General features: G+C 48.6%; 3 non-coding genes and 1 pseudogene across 3 annotated transcripts; 2 read left to right on the top strand and 2 right to left on the bottom strand.

The window, feature by feature from the left end:
- LOC119104365 (alpha-1-inhibitor 3-like) overlaps window positions 1-3,819 on the top strand; it is a 54,778-nt pseudogene extending 50,959 nt beyond the window's left edge.
- A 4,708-nt stretch (window positions 3,820-8,527) lies between these two features.
- TRNAS-CGA (transfer RNA serine (anticodon CGA)) lies at window positions 8,528-8,609 on the top strand. The gene has a single exon. It is a non-coding gene; the product is annotated as a tRNA-Ser (tRNA).
- Window positions 8,610-10,328: 1,719 nt separating this feature from the next.
- TRNAG-GCC (transfer RNA glycine (anticodon GCC)) lies at window positions 10,329-10,399 on the bottom strand. Its single transcript has one exon. It is a non-coding gene; the product is annotated as a tRNA-Gly (tRNA).
- A 2,706-nt stretch (window positions 10,400-13,105) lies between these two features.
- On the bottom strand, window positions 13,106-13,176 carry TRNAG-GCC (transfer RNA glycine (anticodon GCC)). The gene has a single exon. It is a non-coding gene; the product is annotated as a tRNA-Gly (tRNA).
- Window positions 13,177-17,513: the final 4,337 nt, after the last annotated feature.

Here is a 17,513-nt window from a genome sequence, read left to right on the forward strand (position 1 = left end):
TAAAACTTATGCAACACTGCTCTGAGTTTTGCATTTGAACAGGTGACAAAGTTTACGCTAGGCAGTATGTTCCTGAAATCAAAACGTTGACCTGGGTCATTTTAGATCAGGGACCTATTCTAACCTCCCAGAAGTCCATGGAAGATGTAGAATGAGATTTCTGCTATCAATAAATTCGAGATGTGCACCAGAAACTATCACATTTGGCAAGCCCTAAAGTAATAAAATAGGTTGGTTTTCACCTTGGTCTGACCTTCATACTTGCCCTTAGGGCAATTTGGTTTGCTCATTCAATTGTTGTGATGCCTTAGAAAGCATCTCGGAGATGCGCGGCTTCGTCTAACACTCCGTTGTTGCATCAGATCGAACGATTCCCCAGAAATTGCCTTCGCTGGAACGATGACCTGACTTTGATCTGCCATAGGTCAAAGACCCTACAAGCTATATCCAAATTTTTGAATCAAACAATCCGCTATTTAATTGTCTACAGCTATGCAAAACTTAGCGCGGCTACGTCACGCCGTTGAGAAACCATTCTGGAAAAACCTTCGGTGGTCAATTTAAGCCCCCTCACCCGGGCGCGTGTTAAGTCACACATGTTAGGACAACTCCTTCGATCTTATTCTGTGTTACGTGGCTGCCATTTTTGACAATGCTACCTGGTGTTTGCCAGTGTCATTCCTTGCGATGTGGGTGCGCCGCTGAGACGCGTAGAAAACCATCCTCTGGAATCCTCAGGTGACGAGATGCTTTCACCGTTGTTGACAATGCTGATGCCGTACGGGAAACTTTCCGTCGCGTGTACTGAAGTTACCGACGCAACTGGTTTTGCGCATCTATGTACTGATTATGGAACTTGCCTTGTGTTTATGAAGAGATGACCACAACCACTTTACCTAACTTAGTCACCGGAAGCTAACGCAAAAGTCACCGTGGCCAGGTGCCGAAGCCGGCCTTCTCGCTGGCGATGACCTCGGAGGCTCGTCCCAGCCGCTCTCCAGGCAGTTCGTATGAGCTGGAGGTGTGCTTCGCCTACATCGGGGACTCTGGCGAATCAGAGCGTGTCGTGCTGGAGGTGGAGATGCCCTCGGGCTATACTGCCGTCAGCAGCACACTAAGGAGTCTCCGAAACAGCGGCGGTAAGTGTGAATCAGCTTCTAAAGAAGCGGCGGTAAGTGGCGAGCAGCCTCCAAAGCAGCGGGGTGAACGGGGAGCAGCTTCTGAATCAGCAAAAATTGCCCTTCGAAACAGCGAGGGGCACATAAGGGTGCAGGCTGTTAGACAGCGAGGATAATGTGGGAGGAGCTTAAAAACCCGAAAGCTGGCGGCGGTCTCTAATGCAGCGGGGTGAGCGAAGAGGGATTTTCAAAGACATCGCGGATGTTACGAGCGCGATGTCCAAGGCAGCGGAAGAGCAGGCGGTCTTGGGTTGGATGTAAGCATGAAGTGAGCGGGCTCTTACACAGCGGAGGTAAGCGCAGGATGTAAACATGAAGTGAGCGGGCTCTTACACAGCGGAGGTAAGCGCAGGATGTAAGCATGAAGCGAGTGGGCTCTTACACAGCGGATGTAAGCATGAAGTGAGCAGGCTCTTACAAAGCGGAGGTAAGCATGAAGTGAGCGGGCTCTTATACAGCGGAGGTGAGCGCAGGATGTAAGCATGAAGCGAGTGGGCTCTTTCACAGCGGAGGTAAGCATGAAGTGAGCGGGCTCTTACACAGTGGAGGTAAGCGCAGCGTGCGACCGATAATCCATCAATATAATTCTCAGTCTCAGTTTTCATTGTTTGGGGTCTCAGACAACGAAACTCACATACCGTATCATACGTGAGGTGATGTGGTCGTTTTTCTTCATGAAGAAGGTGTGCTAAAATGGCGTCGTTCTGCACTTGCGGGTTAGTAATGCTGAAGCTTTCCAGTGCAAGGATACATGTTCTGTGACTAAGCTAGAGTGTACGAGTGAAATGTTATGCACGTATGCCTTTAGGCTATTCCAACCTCGTGCAATGCTGTTTTCTTTCATGCAGTGGTGCATGTGAGGTGTTATCCAAAATAATTGCATCTTGTTTGCTCTGGTCCTTTTTCAAAAGTCATTTCCCAGCAAACAGCAAACTGTGTTAAGTATTTCAACACGCACTGATCGATGTCAACCGGTGGATCAATAGTTTCCAATGTAAATCAATGAGTAACTATAATATGAGATGCAGAAATAACCAAGCATGTTCTTGATTCGTTTTAGTTAACTCATTTCACCAGTTTTCTGGTACATCAGACCGGATCGAAATTGAGAGACTAGGAATAAGCGGATTGATCGGCGGTTTGGATCGGGACTAGCCCAACGGGACCGGATCGGGTCCTAAAATCAAGCCCGTGATGTGCTCAACTCATTGTGCTAAAAACCAAATGCATAGATAAAATAAACTCATCGTTTCGATTAAGAAAATACAAGGAACTTTCTGCGTTTGTCACTGCCATGCGTATTTGACCCAACTCCTTTCCCGTACTTTTGGAACCGAATGACCATCTGCTTACCCCTCTCCGCTTTCTCCACCCGCAGCAGTACGCAAGTACGACTTTAGCAAGGGTAAGGTGACCTTCACGCTCTCCAAGGTCACTGAGGAGCAGGTGTGCCTCAAGTTCCGCATCATCCGAGAGAACGAGGTGGATGGCCTGAAGCCGTCGGTGGTGCGGGTCTACGACCTCTTCAGGCCTGAGGACCGCAATATTCTGGTGAGTAGCGGGAACGAAAGCTGCTAGCCAAACCCCTGAACTGCGGATACAAGGCTTTAGGTTTAATTTCAACCGCTGGAAGCTTTTCAGGTGTGTTGAATGTCCAGGTTCGGAGAATGCGGCATGGAGATGACAAGGGCTCTGAAGATAATTTGACTTTGCATCACTCTAACCCAGTGTCCTATTTGTTCGGCCGTGCGTAGTCTGCAGCCGGCGTCACCGAACGGCCTGGTGAAAACACCACTTACTCAAATCTTTGTGTTGTGGTTTTGAACATTTCCTTAAGCTTGTGAGTTATGGCATGATATATTCTATAAAACTCCATGCTCTCACGCCAATACCTGCAACTGTAGTTTGCGTATAATTACGTTGGTACGTGCGCAACGGATAACGTGACTACATCTGAATGACGTCACGCAGAGCTCTTACGTCACACCTCTGCTTTCAGGAGTATGAGCTCTCGCCTGCGTTTGCTTCCCGCCGCTTGAGACTCATGAAAATCAGCGTGTGCTCCTTACGGCTCATGGTCGACAGACACAGTGACACAACGCGCCACGCCGATGGGACGTTGACGTCTTGTGATTTGACCTCCCGACGTTCGGGACCAGCCAGAGGGGTCTGTTGTCCAGCTGAGTGTTAGCGGGTCAGATCACGCTATATCAGATCACTTTCAACGAGGCAATGCAAAGCGTGTATTTCATGAAAATGTTCGCAAGCAGACCGAATCTCGTCAGAGAGATTGTGCAAGTAAAAGCGGCACTGTTGACGTCGACGTTAAAACACGTGATAGAAAGAGCTGAAACGAACTGGTCGGCGCTGCTGTTCCTGTTGTAAAACTGTGAAAAAGAAGAAGGTATATTTCGAAGGAATATGTAAAAAAATTGATGCATGCGTATGCAAACATTTTTGTCATTTCTTTAAATTTTGTGCGTTTGTCAGTTGGAATCCGTGACCGAGCTTTGTAATGTCGCTATGCTATTTTGTTGTGCAAAAGCGACGACCGCTAGTCCTGCGTGACTTTGCGCTACTGCTTACTGCTGCGTTTGGCGTGTGTTCGGGCATTAAATTTAAAAGCAGTCGTAACAATACATCAGTCTATTTGAAGCACCTCTTTTTTAGATCATTAAACGTGCCGACAATAAGGACTTTAGGGCAGTTCTGCGTAAGCGAGGTGTTAGGTATCACAAGACCGGGGGCGGCAGGAGCTGCCAGTATTGCAGTGCCAGTTGGGCCTTTAATCCAGATTCCTAAGGTTCGGCCCGGAACGCCCCCTCCGGACCAGAGGGGGAGATGCGTGTCTCCAGCCTAAACAACCGCCTCCTGGGTGCGCCACAGGCGAAAACCAGTGACATATGGTAGGAATATCAAAGATAATGGGAGACGGTTTTCTGGTCCAAATGCTGGAGCTTCTCGGAGAGCTCCTGGCACCACAGAAAATGCAAACAATCTCACACACCGCCGGAACACGCAAGAGCATCCTGACACTCAAATCCAACATCAAACCACCGTCACACATTACGGTCGAGAGTGTTTCAGCCCCTGTCCGCATCTTTCCGCCACCGCCCCTTCGCTGTCTCTCCGCTGTCTCTCCGCTGTCTCTCCGCTGTCTCTCCGCTGTCTCTCCGCTGTCTCCCCGCTGTCTCTCCGCTGTCTCTCCGCTGTCTCTCCGCTGTCTCCCCGCTGTCTCCCCGCTGTCGCTCCGCTGTCTCTCTGCCCCTCCGCTGTCGACGCTGCCTCCGCTGCTGGCACGGGGAGCGGGCGCGCACCGCCCAAACCCGGCCCGCTGCGGGCGAGGGCCACGCCGTCGCGGAGCGCAAGTCGGACTGTGTCCGATGCGCGGCCTGCGGCGGCGGCCATCCCCTTCACCGACCCCCGGTGCCCAAGCTGGGCGCTTGAGCGGGAGGTGACACGAGTTGGCGCAGCCCTCGGCCCTGTCCCGAGTGCTGCCGAAGCGGGCCTCCCAAAACCTGATCCATTGCTTCCGGCCCAACCCGAATCCTTGCTTCGCCCATGCTCGTGCTACCTACACCCTTCTCCGTGTCAGTGTCAGTGTTAATACAGGCTGACCTGGCTTTTCCTCCGATCACACCACCCACGCAATCCACGTCCAGCCAAACTCAACCAAAGTGCAAAGCATCCTCTACCCAAACCACATCCAAAACCAAGCCTGCCCGCCGCGGCACACTCGTGCCGAAGCCTTCCTCTCCCCAGCCGCCAGCACGAGCTCGTCCGATCCGAGTGAGGAGGGTGGCTTCCCCCTCACTCCAACTCACCCTTCATCTCACCGACTCCAGCACCCCGCCGCCCTCCATCGAGGTCAACCGACTTTGAAAGCGCAACCCATTTTACAATGGAACATTGGCGGCCTGACCAACCGCTTTAATGAATTAAAAGCATCTTCCCGCAGTCCGTCACTTTTGCTCGAAGTCGTTCAAGAAACACAGTCTGAAGATAGCGACCAGACGCTGAGCACATATACCCGGCTTTACCTTGTACCTGCGTGACGTAAATGACAAATTGGCGACGAGGAGGCTCAACACTGCTTATATCAGATAGCATTCCCCATATGCCGCTCAATACACAATCAAATCTCAATCGTGTTGCAGTGAGACCTTAAGTACACCACGTCGAGACCTCAGTCATCTCACTTTATTTTTCGCATTCAGAAGACGTCCCACGGATCGAGCTCGATCACCGCCTGCTACGAATTCCACAGCCACATGTTCCCAGTGACTTAAACGCCAAATACGCAACGTGCGGAGCAGCAGCGCAGACACCCGCGGTCACCTCCTTTACGACCTATTGCACAGACACGAGCGCTGAGTCTGCTCAGCACCGGCGCCTGCACCCGGTATAACCCGAGCTTGGGTGGCCCAGACTCAGCCGTGGACTTCTCGTACTCAGGACTCAGGACTCGTACGCCTCTTTCGGTGCACTCTTGACTCGAACCCAGAATTAAGCAGAATTTAGCAAGCATCCGGCTCTGGGTCAGTCTGCCACGTCAAAAACTGTTAAAATGCGCCAAAAACGCGTGTGCAAAGCGTACCATCTAGCCCACAATCAGGCCAAAGCTCACTGCAGGCTTACTGTCAGCACACAACATACCCTATTACGGCAGCAATTTGCGGCGAAATTTGACCACTTCACACCTCTAGCACAAATATCGAAGATGAAACACTTTCACCTCAATCACACTGCCGCAGGACCGTTCCCACGGCTCACCATTCACAGCCAACACATCACAGACCAAATGGAAGTAACAGACCACATTTGTCACACACCACGCCACCGTGCATGCCGACCACACCTGTTGTGCCAATCTAAAGTCCAGACTGGATGACCTTGCGTCCAGCTGTGACTTCGGTTCAACTAACCAGGAAGACCATAACGTACCTTTTGCTTAGAAAGAGCAACACTTGCCCTCAGCAAGTGCAAAAACATCGGTAGGGCAGGACGACATAAATCATTCTTTTCTCAAGTACCTCAGCACCTCCTCCTTCAAGGGAATGCTCCACATTTAGAGCTATGATGAAATAAGGTCATGCGTAGTTATTGGTATGCTTTCAATTATTGGTGTACTTTTACTGGTGTTTTAAGAATTGGTATGCTTTGAATTCTTGGCATATTTTAACGATTGATATGCTTTTAACTATTGGTATGCTTTTTCTGCTTTGGAAAAACTGCTCCAGGCGACACACAGTCTCCGTTTAGTAAACATGCTCCACCATACACCACTGCATGAGTATGCCACCGAACCTACCAAAACATTGTTCCAGTGCTTATTGAGGGCCCTTATGTCTGTGAAATCGTCCTCACGGACGCCATACACGAAAAACTCGGCCACTATTTTTGTTGGTGTAGATGGCCGAGTGTCTCATAGTACGGCACGATTTGAATAACGTTATTATGGTATCATAGATGTCTGGGTGACCTATATATAGTCTCCCCGAAACGGTCTGCACATTTTTTCGGGTGTGTAGCTCTGAAACTAGAGGGGCTTAGAGCTTAAGAAGGACAGGGTTGTGAACTGGACCGATTGATCTTCGAGATGGCTATTTCAGTTAAATCCCCATACAAATGTGCAACATTTCGTTTAACGTCTCTCCTATCGGCCATCACTTATCTTTTTGCCAGCGTCTTTCTCCTAGTCAGCTGGAGCGAAAGAGAGGCCATAGCCATCCCTACATTTAATCCTAACAAAGATCATTCGCAGCCCGAAAGACGGCAGATTTATTTCACTACGCTACTGTTTCGTTTCGCTAAGCTACGTCGGGCATACTAGCTACGCTAGTACGCCCGACGAGCGCATGATCTGCACAAGACTGACGCACTTAACTGAAAACAATAATGAACTCGACGTCTACCACTGCAGATTCAGACGCAGCCAATCCACAACAGACAACCTCATACGCATCGTCGCGATATGTGGAATGTCAACGGTATCAAGCTCGGTATGCAGAGAAAGCACAGAGCAATCAAACCATGCCTGGGCATCATAGCACCATCGGATAGCGTAGGGAAACAAGCTCTTGTCTTCAAAGCTCACCAACTAGGCCTACCAAACCGCACCTCTCACGTCCGATGCGGCATAACAGTCTCACCACAAGCACAGCAAGACCAGGGTGCCCACTTCCTCAGTTCCTCGGTGCCCACTTGGACGAAAGACTTAATGCAATACTCAAGTGAGAGAAATCTCCGCCCGGGGTATAAAGCGCGCCAACGTCCCCGTGTACCAGCCACACGGACTGGGGAGGTGACCTCGAAGCCATGCTCCAGCTCCATACAGCGATCATCAGGTAAATAAGACAGTAGTATTAGCCTTATTCCTTGGAGAAAAACCAGGAGAAAGGCTGGGTTGATATTTCGATAAAAGCATATTGCTGAATTATCAATCCAACTGTATTTCCATTCTCCTGGTTTTTCTCCGAGGAATAGGGCTAATACTACTGTCTTATCTAAGTGAATAATGTTCCTCGCTAATGCACCGATCAATTTACGAAATCATCAGGTTCTATCATTGAATACAACGGATCCGTCGACGGCGCAATTATACACTAACTCAGCAAAAGCATTGACCGAACCCAATATCCATGCGTTGGGCTCGCCACCGGCAACGGCAAACAATTTGGAAGCCGCCGGCACCTCCTCAAAGGTTATTGCTGGCATGCAAACTCGTAGATCACCCTGCCAACTCTCCTCAGTGACGAGCGCCCTGTGCTCGTTCTACTCTTCAAGTTCTTAAATGATATGCAACGTTGTCACACACACACACACACACACACGCACACACACACACACACACACACACACACACACACACACACACACACACACACACACACACACACACACACACACACACACACACACACACACACACACACACACACACACACACACACACACACACACTCACACACGCACATCGCGACACGCAGCTACGCAGTTCCAAATATTATGGTCTTGCCTTTCGAGCACACCAGGAATTGTTTCAAGATATGTTTACAACACTGCTCAAGACAACGGGACTTAAGGTTATAGTCTGCAGCAGTCTCTGTCCCGATGCCTATGGTCCGTTGTCCTAAGACCTTCACCACTCAACCAGCGGCGTACGATATCACTACCCGTGGTGGATCTGGTAACCTCGGTCTGTTTCGCTTGTCTGTTCCGCGCGGCGACGGGGACGACGACCTTGCCGCCCCGTCCACTGTCCTTCACAGCTTCAGGCCCCATCGCTGACTATCTATGTATTTCCGTTGCCTCTCGGCGAACTCATATATGGGCATTAATACGCTGAAGCGGTCGTGGCCGAGTGGTTAAGGCGTCTGACTCGAAATCAGATTCCCTCTGGGAGCGTAGGTTCGAGTCCTACCGGCCGCGATTAGAAAGATTTTAACCTGATCCCGGCGAGACGACGTTGCAAAGCAAAGCGGCTCCTACGGGTAAACCAACAAAAGAGCAGCCTCGACGAGCACCGCACATTTTCCCAGTTTCTGGTCGGTGCTGTCCTGGTGGTGCAGCGAGACGGGCCGATATATCGTGCCTCCTGAGTGGGTCTGATGGCGCTGTCTGGGAGACTATGGCGCTGTCTTGGGAGACGACTATGGCGCTTGTCTGCAGACCTATGGCGCTGTTGAGTGAGACATGACGCTGTCTGGGCGGACTTGGCGCTGTCTGGGAGACTATGGCGCTGTCTGGCAGACTATGGCGCTGTCTGGGAGACTATGGCGCTGTCTGGCAGACTACGGCGCTGTCTGGGAGACTATGGCGCTGTCTGAGAGACTATGGCGCTGTCTGGCAGACTATGGCGCTGTCTGGCAGACTATGGCGCTGTCTGAGAGACTATGGCGCTGTCTGGGAGACTATGGCGCTGTCTGGGAGACTATGGCGCTGTCTGGGAGACTATGGCGCTGTCTGGGAGACTAGACCCCGCGCATTCACGGCTTGGGATCGGGTGTATCCTGGTTGGTAATCCGCGAGGAGCAGCCCAGTTAGCTGCTTGTTTGGCTTGGCCTTCACCGGAGCGATGCCACGATCTTAGCATACCTGCGTGAGCGGACGTGCTGGAAAAGGTCGTATGTGGAGGTCAGAATCACCTAGAATGTCGGGTTGCTGTAAAATTCTCATCATCATTATGATCAAAATGCCAATAAATGATTTCAGCTCAGAACAACTCCTGATCAGTCTTAGCATCTGTGGCCAAACCGTGGCGGGTCTGATTTGATGCAAACAAGACGGTTTGAAACGTGTTCGAGGTTTTACCTTGCTAGCAACAATAGTGAGAACGACTATGGCTTTGTCTAAGATCCTCGCAAGTGAAATGGTATTGGCCATTTTAACACTGATAACAGTGACTACGGTGAAAAAGAGCACTTGGGACTCCCGGAAGGCTCATAATACGCTGATGGGCCGATAGCCGAAAAGGCGTTGAATAATTTGGTGGAACTAGTATTGAGCTTGACCCATTAAAAATCAAGATGTGTGTGTAAGGTTGGTGAGCTTTATGCAGTCGTAGTGAGGTCTTAAAGGGCTTAAACCGGAGCTGCTGTCCCATTTTATGCCAAACAATGCATCTAAAAAGACATAGCTGACTCGAATTAAGACGTCTGAGTCAAAATTGGTGTCCATTTTTTGTTTTGTCTCGCACCTCCTCCGCCCCTTAGGGCGAGACGACGTGGGCGCGGTTGTTGGTCTTGTGGTTATGCCATGGCGTGTGCAACGACACCATTGCGAAAACGACTGACTTTGAAAAAGAAATTGTGATAGACACGCACAGTGACCGCCCAGTATGGGGCCTCCTCCTCACGACACTTGGTGTTAGTGTCGCATCTGAATCCGCCCGTGGTGCAGTCTCCAGATGCCGTTGCGTTTAGTCGGCTTAACTCTCCAGTACCCTCAAGTGATACGGTGACTGGATGCTAGGGCGTTGTGCGCACCGAAACGCGATGCAGTTTCTCGGAGGGGCCTTAGCGATTCGTGTTACACCAGGTGTAAAGCGTATGTAAACATCCCCTTGTGCGACATTTGATAGGCTCTCATTGCGTTCTGTTGTGGCCTGCTTTAAAGTGCTTTGACAAGCTCAAGACACGAGGTGGAAAATGCATCGGCCGGGAATCGAACCCGGGCCGCCCGCGTGGCAGGCGAGCATTCTACCACTGAACCACCGATGCTCGGAATAGGACCTGGACCCGGTTTACCGAGGGTCAAAAGGTCATGTGCAATTTATTGTTGGGCGCTGCATCTCCCAACATCCAAACTATGTGTTTTTGTCTTATTGTTACGAAGGCACCTTAGTCCTTAATCTTACATGTTATTTTAAACATTAACAGTGCTCAAAGGTGTTGTAAGCTCTGAAACATGAACATTATTTATGACTACACTCGACTATAGTTGGAAAAGGAAGCGGCTGAAACATTTTTTTGCACTATCATAGATGGAATGGATAGAATTCGCAATTCAATGACTCAAGCAGCTTCCACCTATGACTGTTGCTGCTGGTTTGCCTACAAGGTTGCGTTGTACTCCATACCAAGTGATTAAGGCGGTTGATTTCAAGTCCTATTTCACCTGGGCACAGCTTTGGGTTTCAACGCGGACTGTGCTTAGTTGATGCGAGCGAGGCACGAAACAGGCCGTTTGTGATGATTTGTTCGTGCTGCGTTACATGCTAAAGTCCGCACATCGCTGACAATCCACACATGAACGAACGTTTTCCAAAAAGAGAGGCACAAATGCATTACTGCGCGAAATGGTATTCTCAGAATGGAATAAATATAGCAAACGACACTGAGTTCGCACTCAAGCATCGTTGCCAAGGTCGGTTGCAACTTGTATGAATACAACAGGGTGCCAAAACAAAACTGGGATAATGGGTTGCATAAGCTTACCACCCAATTACTTCGACCGTCCTAGGGAAAATATGATTGCGTGATTGTATTTTTCTTATGTCGATGGTGCCAATGATTTTATGGACTTCTCCTTTTACATGTCGCTCGTTCGCTTTGAGTTCCAAGACACTTTGCTGGCTATAGAGAGCTAGCGGAGTGCCTGGAATTAAACGCCATATGCCTCAAGGGGGGGGGAGGGGTGTTGATTAGTGCGTGATGCGTGATGCCTGTCCACTTTAAATCGAGCATGTTTGAATGACGCGTGATGCACGATGCGTGATGCATCGGCCGGGAATCGAACCCGGGCCGCCGCGTGGTTGGCGAGCATTCGACCACTGAACCACCGTCGCTCTGCAAACGGAGGGAATCCTGTTTGCCGGAAGCCAAGGGGCCCAATGGTTTTGATTTGTTGCCTTTATAGGGGAAGTTGGGACTCTGTTTGTCTTGGGATCCCGAACTACGGAGCAGGGCTAGGATGAATTCGGTGTGTGGGGGAGGGGAAGGGGGAGCGGGAAGTTGGGTGGTAGTGAGCGTTGTTGTCCTGGGCATCATCCTGTGTCTGCCTCTTTTTCTTGCTCTATCTCATTGTCAATATTTCAGCTCATACGTCCGGTTTTTCCAGTGCTGGTCGAGTCGCGAATTAAACGTGGTTAGTGCACGCACTGTTTGCACACCTCGTGACGGACTGTTCAGTTATCAACTGCTCACTCCCAAGTGGTGGTGCACCACTGCTCCGACGGCTGCCGACTTCTGGAGCCGGATAGGTGGCTGCTGTTGCACTGTCCGACTGCAGAAGACGGACACATGACATCCGTCTGGGCCGGGCTACTTAAACCGGAGTGCACTGCGAGCATACCACTTCTCCTCTGTCCGTGCACCGAGCCGGACCGTTTCAGCGTCTGCAGCTCTGTCCCGGTGCGGCTGATGGTGTAGTGTCGGAACTAGTTTCGTCGCCCGCCTCTAAACGCATATTCTTTTTTTGTGTTTTTGAACTATTGTCGGCCCCACACAATGTTTCTAGATTAATGATTGGACAGATCGGAGTCTTCTACAGAATTATTTACCTGTCATAGCGTCGAGATCTTCCTTCTCTTCAGCTCTTTCGGCGGTGTTTGCGTTTGCGTTTTCGACGCGTTTAGGGGTAACTGCCAGTTGGGCGCCCACCCTCCATCGGTGCGCGGATCTGCAGTGTGCGTGTCAAGTGCTTCTGTGGCGCGAATATCCCGAACAGGACAAATCAAGCATACATCAAGCGAACAGTTGGTGTCTTGTGTGGACTGAACCGCGAGGTAGTCTGTTATTGTTCAGGTGTTTTGTAAGTTTGCTTTTGTAATTGACGTTAAACCGTAGTTGTTCGGCCGCCTAACGGAAGTTAGAGAAACCTGTGCTTTGTCATGTCACCGCTCCGGAGTCTGTGTGTGGTGCAACGGCCATTGTACGGGCTGTTGTCTGTGTGGTGCGGCGTTGCTGGGTGTGTGGCTGTGATAGGAAATGTGCGGAGTTTTTTGGGTTGACTGTATTGCAAGTAATTGTTGTATTTAGCATAAAGTAATGAACATGCGTTAACGAACGGAACATTAGAACTCTCGTAGACCCTGTTTGTATTGTGATAGTTGTGTCTTAAACGTGTGCACTACTAATTGTAGGATAGTGCCTCGCGTATTAATCGTTGACTGGAGGTTAGCGTCGTGTGTGTACGAATGCTTGGTGCAGTCTCAGTAGGCACACTCGGCTCGCGCCGACTTGTAATGCGGTGTTGCTGCATGGTGTGTCATATCGTTGCGGTATTGACGGATGCCGGAATATCGTCTTACACATTAGCAATTGCCCTTTTCTTCCGACAAGCGTCTCATATTCATAACACGACGTTGGGTCATTCGTCTGCACTGGACGTCTGCCAGGAGTGTGCCATGAAATTGTTCCATTGTGGGAACCATGTTTCATAGCTCGCCATGGAGGCCTTGAGATGTAGAAACATGAAATGGAAAATGCATCGGCCGGGAATCGAACCCGGGCCGCCCGCGTGGCAGGCGAGCATTCTACCACTGAACCACCGATGCGTGGGTGTTAAAATTAACCCGGTTTAACGCACACCAGTGGGTAATGTTGCAACTTGTTGAGTGCTGCAGCTCTCAGAATTACTAGAATGTGATTTTCCAGCTGCTAAATCTTGATTTTACCTCTTTCATGTATAGATATGAATGAGCGCTAATAGGACTCAAAAGTTCTGTAAACTTTGAGTTGAAAGCTCATGTTTAAGGGAACGTTCCACATTTGAGGCTATTGAGGTAGGCATCAGATATGAGGGGAAAAGCTTACTTGTAACTATTGGTGAGCTTGCAAGGCTCAAAAACGGCCCCAAGTAGCAAAATTTCGAAGTTTGTAAAAATTCACCTCTTATGTCATTGTTTGATAGCTTCATGGAATGGCTTCGTGACAACGGCAATACCTGTCAGCATCTGGCAGTCAGACCTAAAGGATGCCTCGAAACACACGACAGCTGACGCCAGCCGGCTATTCTCGTCGCGTGAGCTGTGTCGGGCGGCGGTTTAGTCGGTGGTTTGTCTGTGGATTTTTTGTCTTGGTGCTGGCCGTAAAAAAAGCTTTGTTGGACCGTTTGACATAGGCAAGGTAGCGATCGCCAGCTTTTATGGCAGATTATTAATATCAAAGCACGATATGCTGTGCTGTTGCTGTTTCTGCTATGCTGTTGATGATTGTGTCAATACTGCATTGTCGACCCATCCTTGCCCGCAGTGCTGCAGTCCTCACATTGATATCATGTGATGTGCACAGTAGTTACTTTCTGTATTGTTTGTAGCTGGAAATACGGTGTCATGCAAAAACTGATAAATTTGTAACGTTGCTATGAATTGATTGTCAAAGCATTGCTATTGCTATGGTAAAGATGACAAAGTTGGTCTACCAAGAATGTTTTTCTTGCTTAGGAGTATTTATGCAACTAACAGTTAACGCTGTTTTAACCATGGTGGTGCAACAACATTCTTGCTGTTGGTAGTCCTTTGGCATTGGTAATCAGTTGTTACCAGTCGTTCATAAATTATAAACTGCTGTCTTATAGGCTTGGCATAGACTAGGCAACCAATGGGGCTACTTTGTGTAATGGCATGGGTCAACGGCGTCACTGTGGAACTTCCTCAGCACGGAACAGTGGCATGACAATGAACAACGTTATGGTTTTGGTACAGAAAACCATGCTGTTTTCATGAAATTTCCCTTTCATCATGAAAAGATGGGTCAAGCGTGCACTCTTGTATTGACTCCCCATCTGATATATGAGTGAGAAAAAAACACATGATACCATATACAGATCACTTTCAGCAAGGCAGACAGCCAATAAGTGGCATCACTTACTCAGCCTGTTTTGGAAATCCACAAAACCTAGGTGACAAAGATGCAAACACATCTTCCAGTTCCGCGGTCATGCAACATGTTGCAGCCATCAGGCTGCTTCACTAAAAATTACAGAGCAATTTCACATTTGGTAAAATGACATTGCAAACATGCTGACCGTGCACAAGGCTTTAGACATGACAAGTGCATGTAATTATGGTTGGATGGGCAAAATGCAAGGAAGTGATGAAGCTGCCAGTGCACACAAGGCTCATGATAAAATATTACTAAGTGCTATCAAAGACACCAGCAGCGATACCTTTCCACCTTTCTCAGCACACAGCATCTCACGCAAGTTGCAGTGACTATGACATCGACAACTCACAAGCAATGTTCGCCTGCATGCAATATTTGTTAGGACAGCAAAATGTGCATCAGTAATAATACAGCTATACATTTTCAGAATTCTTGAGCAAAAGAAAATTTTGCGAAGCCATGTCGCGTGAGCCTATATTGAGCATGTCCATTAATGAGCTGCTTGCACCAGCCTTTATTGCCAAAACGAGTTGCCGATATAATGGCATGCAATGGATTAATAACACGCTGTAATACCTCAATAGGTTCAAAATGTTGACAATATCATAATGAAGTACCACATTGCCTTTGTACATCCCTGCAACATAGGTGCTAGTGTTTTTCGTAGTTTACCGGCACTCCTTGTCATGTTCAAGCACAAACATAAAGGTAGAGGCAGGTATCGATGTATCACATTTTATTGGGAGTCAATACACTTAAAGAATAGCAAAGCAATGTTCTCTCTTAGAAGTACAAACCTCGCTCAGTCCCCGTCACATCAAGATCAATACAAGCCACTGGCACGCACCACCAGTGAGCACACACATGTCAAGTCCCTGATTCACACTATTTTGTCAAACAAGTGTGATCTCACAACTGCACAGCTCGCGGGACTATCAAATTACAAATATTCTTGCAATTTCCGCACAGGTTTTCAGTTATAGCACTGCATTTCACATTGACCTCCCTTTAAATCAAAGTCCCAACGGGATTCATGACAATGCAGCTCAGAAGGTTGTACTTGTAGAACACAATTTTTGCTCAAGATTTAAATTTATCGTACAATATGTGTGAAATACATGGTTAAATATACATATAAAATTACTGTAATGTTTCGCTTGTTTTATAACGCCTTGCTAACCCTTAAAACCGTGCAAGGTTCTGTACTCCGGTACACAAGGCGCCAACAGAGCTGTATGTAAGAGACACGTTGGAGAAGAAAAAGAAAACACCAGCAGGAGAAAAAAGACAGATTCACCGTCGCGTCTCCCTTTCATAACTTTCCAGAGTGCCCGTTTTTTGGGTGCCGAACTTTTTGCAGACAGTTGCATTCCTTTTAAATAACATTGACCTATGGCCTAGACATAAATAAAAATGCCCCGTTCACGACGAGTGTCGCACAAACAGGAAGTACTCACGCCTACGTTCGCGACACGCATTCAGCAGCGAAATCTTATTAACAGCCAATTATCTTCCGCGCATTGTATCATACTCGCCGCATCATCGCTTTTGCGAATGTCTCAGCGGCCATGCTGTTTTGACCATAAGCAGAAAACACCCTGTAGTATGACCGCGATCGCATGGCGTTTCTATGACGTCATTAATGCCAAGGCGATTTTGAAATAGGCCCCCAATAAACCTTTTTGCACTTTTGCGGGCGTGTAACTCAGGAACCAGAGCGTTTTTGGTCTTAAAAAGGACATGACTTTGAACTACATCAAATGGTCCTGAAGATGACTATTTCAGTTCAAAATGCCATACAAATGTGGAACGTTCCCTTCGTAAATGTTCGTTCGTTCGTTCGTTCGTTCGTTCCCTCCGAACGTAAATGGCCCTTCATAGGCTGGATAAATAATAATAGCTGATAAAGATGGTGGAAAAAGATAATTGCGCTCATAAAGATGGAGACGATGGCTAAACAGCGTTATAGCAACATTTCAAGCTCTGGTCATCCTCAGAAGTGACACAAGCAAGGATGTCACGCAGTATCATCCATGACACTGCATGACATTGAGTGACGATGGAATGACATCCTCACGCTCGACCGCTGTACACCACCGCCAGCCGTAGGGTCCATGCGCTGTCTTAAGTCATCCTCTCTGCCTAAGTGTGGTCTATGACCGAAGTTGTAGTTACGTTACATTGATTGTTCGGCATGCGGACCCATGGGATGAGGTCATTGCGAAAGTTCTCTACAGCAGTCAGTCAATACCATTTGAGTATTTCTTCACCGGAACGCGTTGCACGAAACTTGTCTGTTTCATTCCTCGGTGCTCCTGTGCTGTCGCGCGATGAGGTAGTATGTACAGCCTCGTTGTCATGGGAGACACACTGTAGTGAAATCTCACCGGCTGTTTTTGGCTAGATGTCGATGTAAACGGATTACAGTTGTAAGTATGCATGGCTGTACAGTATTTCAGAAACAAATTAGGACTTAGAATCAGAGCTGCGAGTTCTCAGCAGAGCACACAACTAAAGTTCACGACTAAAGTTCGTTATGCTGTGTCGCTTATATGAATGATTCGGTGTGCACTGCCGGCATGCTAACATCGTATACCGGTATGAATATTGAGGGTGAACACCCCAAAACGTGATCAATGTGTCCTGCGTGAATGTAATGGCCCTCAGCATATTACCACCGACTGTTATTTGGCCGCGGCGTTCCACGAATGCATTCACTTGGTCGGCAAGTAATCGTCTGCATTCACGCCGTAAAAATGCCACGGCGTCCGTACTTTCTGAGCAAAAACTTCCGCTGCATTCGACGCATGAGGAAGACTTTGTTTGCCGTGTTCAGGTATCAGTTAGTCTTCCGATATAGAGGATCTGGGCTCGACTACCCTAAGTTACTGCAGCGCTCGTGGCCCTTGTATGGGCTCATTGAATGGTGGCATAGGCTGTGGTCCATTTGCGGTATAATTCAGTAAACTAGCCATATAGATTAGATGCAGTCGCTGCAATTCCACGG

This window comes from Pollicipes pollicipes, unplaced genomic scaffold (genome assembly GCF_011947565.3).
Source record: "Pollicipes pollicipes isolate AB1234 unplaced genomic scaffold, Ppol_2.1 Scaffold_6052;HRSCAF=7182_pilon_pilon_pilon, whole genome shotgun sequence".
Taxonomy (NCBI): domain Eukaryota; kingdom Metazoa; phylum Arthropoda; class Thecostraca; order Pollicipedomorpha; family Pollicipedidae; genus Pollicipes; species Pollicipes pollicipes.